This window comes from Sesamum indicum, linkage group LG8, assembly GCF_000512975.1.
Source record: "Sesamum indicum cultivar Zhongzhi No. 13 linkage group LG8, S_indicum_v1.0, whole genome shotgun sequence".
Taxonomy (NCBI): domain Eukaryota; kingdom Viridiplantae; phylum Streptophyta; class Magnoliopsida; order Lamiales; family Pedaliaceae; genus Sesamum; species Sesamum indicum.
Window position 1 is genome coordinate 10,520,188 of NC_026152.1, and position 4,436 is coordinate 10,524,623.

General features: G+C 32.6%; 1 long non-coding RNA gene across 1 annotated transcript; it reads left to right on the top strand.

The window, feature by feature from the left end:
- LOC110012408 lies at nt 2,777–3,839 on the top strand. Its single transcript, XR_002287584.1, has 2 exons — nt 2,777–3,152; nt 3,373–3,839. It is a non-coding gene; the product is annotated as an uncharacterized LOC110012408 (long non-coding RNA).

Here is a 4,436-nt window from a genome sequence, read left to right on the forward strand (position 1 = left end):
TAAAATTACGAGAATATATATATATATTTTTCTAAAGCGCTTATAAGATGTTTTAAACAAATAATAAAATTAAATTTTTTGAAAAGCTAGCTTATAAGATACAAAAACATCTTGGATTTTATAGACTCTTCAAAAAATACAATTATAAAACTATTTTCGAGATTTTTTATAAGATTTCAAATATCTTATATGATATCTTGAGCAGCTTATAAGTTCACCCAAACACCCTCCAACAACAATTGTTTGTAATCAAAATCACTATTAAGTCGTCCCTTAACATGTATATATATATTTGTATTGATTCTCATTTTAATATTTTAATTGATATTACTTCAATGATGTATTTCTTGTACTTATATATTTAGGGATAATTATATTTGATCCTTTTTAAAAATATAAAATTAAACTCTCTTTAAAATTAAGAAAATTTGAAATTACGCACTTACAACCCCTTTGAAAATTCTTTCATTTACAGTTGACCCCCTTCCATTAGATTTAGACAAAAAATGCTGACCTTAACAAAATAATATTATATAAAATTTTAATTTACTCCTCATTTAACATTTTTAGTATAATTTGTATGTGTAAAGGGATAAAATAATATATAAATATATATATATATATAAATGGATTGAGGTGAAAATGCTAAATGAGGGGTAAAATTAAAAATTTATATAATTTTTTTGCTAATGTCAGCATTTTCGTCCAAATTCTAACGAAATGGGATCAGATGTAAACACTAAATTTTTAGAAGGGTATAACTATAATTTTAAAATATTTTTGAATAAAGTATAATTTAATCTTTTTAAAAGGATTCGAAACATAAATAACTCTACATATTTATGCTTATAACACTAGTCCAAAAAATGCAATGCAATTAAAAAGAGTTGCCGTTTTCATGATTCCATTTCTATATTCCACGATAGGTCATCCTAAAAGTAGTTTCTTAAAGTTCAAAACCCCACGGGCGACAACCGTAAAGCGGAAATAAAGTTGGGAATATCCTTCTTATTTTATGATTTTAGCCTATTCATAAAATATTTTTCTTAAATGTAAAGGGTAAAAAAACGTTTTTGTACCCAAAAAAAAAAGAAAAATATAAAAAAGGTAAATTCGCCATATTTTTTAAATTTAGCATAATTACAAATACATCCAATTATCGAAAAAATACAGATACCCTCCTAATTTTAACATTTATCTAACAACGAGCTTATCCTTTCATCTTCATTATGTTTCCGTCTAATTTTTATGGTGAATTGGCAAACTATATTTTTGGATTATGAAACATAATTTTATATATTTTTTAAAATAATTTTTATAGATTATTATATGTGCCCTATATATGAATTATTTATTTTACACACTCTCAATTTTTTTTTTTACAATTTTCAAGTAGTAAAAAAAAACAACAAAGATAAATTAATAATTTCTACCTTAGCATATAGGACCACATAAATTATTTTCAATTTGAGAGGATATTTGAAATATCTCAAATAATAAAAAATATTTATGCCAAAATCTAAATAAATATAGAAAAAATAATAATTGCTGCAAATTAAAATAATGAAAATACGCACATCATAAACCTGATTAATTACTATGAATAATAAAAACATGTACAAAACAATGAATCAATGATACGTACGCATACACGCACCTGATCCCCCAACTATGAAGCAAAGAATCAATTCAACGACAAACAGCAAAGTTGAAAAAGAACAAAAAAAGACCAATTAAGTATAGAATACTGCAATCCACAAGAATCTAGTGCTTCTGTGTCGTCTTCTGGTACTTGTGTTTGATCCAGTGGATTCCGGCGGTGGCTCCCGCCTTGACCTTCTTGACGCCGGTGGACGCCACTGCCTTCGTCTTGTCGAGCTTGTCGCCGAACTTGTCCGAGAATTTGGAAGATGAATTGTTGGAAGCGGTGGTGGTGGTGGGGTAGCTATATGTGGGCTGGGGATCCCATTGATCAGCCCATGAGCTCTCGTATGCACTGTTGGATAACGCCATAGATATGCAGTTGATCGATAAACCAAGAAGAGAGAAGCGGAGAGTTGTTCTGATCAGGATTTTGTGAAGAAAGCGTTGGGGTGATTGGCGTTTTATAGTATGGTGATGGCGGGCGCCAGCTTTAGTTTCCAGAAGGAAGAAAGAATGTACGCGTATGTGGAACAGCGATGACTAATGGGGCTTCCAGGAAAACCCCCTTTCTCCATGGAAGGAAGGAAGAAAGAATGTACGCGTCTGATTTTCTTCAAACTCATAACTACGTAAATTATATTAATATTTTAATAAATTAAATAATATGTTAATTTAATTAATATTTTAATACAATACCAAATAATTAAATAGATTACAATAAATTGATATAAAGTGATACAGACATTTGTGCTTTTGATAGAAGTCGAACACATATTTCAAATTTGTTCATGCAACCTCAATTTTAATTACATATAGACTTTCATTTGGTTTTTCAATTTTAAGTATTTTGTGAAGATTATAGAGTCACTAAATTTATTCTGTTTTAGATAATTATATTTACACCACTTAATTTATGATTTATATACATAAACTATTTCTGTCTTTTACATAATTACAGAAACCACTTATGACAATAAAAAAATAGAATAATTTGTGTAATGGTGTTAATATTTTTTTAAAAGTGCATCTATAATTTTTCAAAAAGCATGATAATCTGTGTGATCAGATCATTGGTTAGGAATGTGTACATATAATAATTATTATTATTTTTTGGGTCAACCCAGAACTTAAGGTCCTAATAGTAAAATAATTGAAGTCATAATGATCATGCTACACCTATTTTTTGAATTAAGAGAGCGGGTAGGAATGGACCAAATTAATTATAATTCAGTTGTATATATATTAGTAAGATTATTGCTGGTCAAATCGGGGCTCCTTTTATTAATAGACCGCGAATAAAGAAACGAAGGGGCAAAAACAGTGCGAAAAACCGAAGAGTTAGAGGTAAGAAGAGTAAAAGTTCTCCCTGCGTTGCTTGAGGGTTTTTCCTACATCTTCTTAGTGCTGTTACCGGTGGTTGGTTCACTGCGAGCAGCTTCAGCGAGGATTGGGCCATCCACTCTCCCCTGGCAAGGCGCTACTGACGTGGGACTGTCCTATTCATGCTGGTTTGTCTTCGGTTTTGAATTAATAGTTTTGGTTTTGTTCCTAGTTAGGGTTTGTTACCGTTTTCTTTCTTCGTTAATTCTTGGTGTTTGCTTTATGTTTTTTCTTTTCAACTTTTGTTCTCGTCCTGTTTTGTTTCTCCCTCGCCGATTTGCTTTATCTAGTTTTCTTTCATTTTCTTGTTTCTCGCCGTGTTTGGTTGTGTTATTGACTTAGTTTCAGGTGTCAAGATCGCAACTATAGGATTTGGTGGGAGTAAGTTCAAAGGTTTAGTCAATATGTTTCCTCGTGTTTTCACTACCTTACGTATCACTAGGCATGGAGAGCATGGAATCGGATGCTAACAGGTTGCGACAGGCGCTGAATCTGCAAGGAGGGGAGGTTGAAGAACTACTGATCCCCGATGGTCTATGGAGTTCGAAATTTGAGGGGTTTCGCCTCTGCTTCGTGGGGCATTTACTATCTAGGAGGATGTTTAACTTTGAGAACTTGTGCGCGTCACTTTGGAGTACGATTATGTCGGTTAAAGGGATGGACATTAAGCGACTTCCTACAGACCGCCTCCTCTTCTGTTTTAATCACATGATTTAGAAAATAGAGCGCTCGAAGGTTGCCTGTGGAGCTTTGAAAAGAATGTGTTGGTCCTGAGTGGCATTGGTGAGAATGGAAACCTATGCATGTAGATGTTATTTGGTGTGACTTCTACATCCATTTACATGAATTGCCGCTGAACACAATGAATCTTGGTATTGCAACTTTTATCGAAAATAGAATTGGGAAGTTTCGAGATATGGAGATGGACTCAACAGGAAGTACGTGGGGAGCAATGCTGAAGCAGGGTGGCTATCAATGTCACGCGGCCGTTGCGTTGGCACTTGAACTCAAGACAACAATGGATGGGTGTTAAAATTTGAAGTGTGGGGAACAGAGTATATTCATGGCAATAAATTAGAGAAGAAAAAATTAGGCTTTATTTATCTAAAAACTCAAGTTTTTTATTCATCTTAACTCTCAAGTAGTAAAAATTACAGAGATGTGAAACTATATATAAAGAATAGAGTTCTAGCTAAAAAAGATAACTTAAGTCACTTTGAACTCTAGTTGGCAACAGTCTCAACAAAAATTAAATACTGGAATACTAATAAAAACAAAAACTGAGAACAAGGGATAAGTACGAGCAGAACTTGATAAGTATAAGCAGAACTTTCAATAGCCCCCCTCAAGATAGAGCCGAGGAAGCGAGGCCCAGCTTACAAAGGAATCGTCTGAAGTCAGCAGCAGAAATA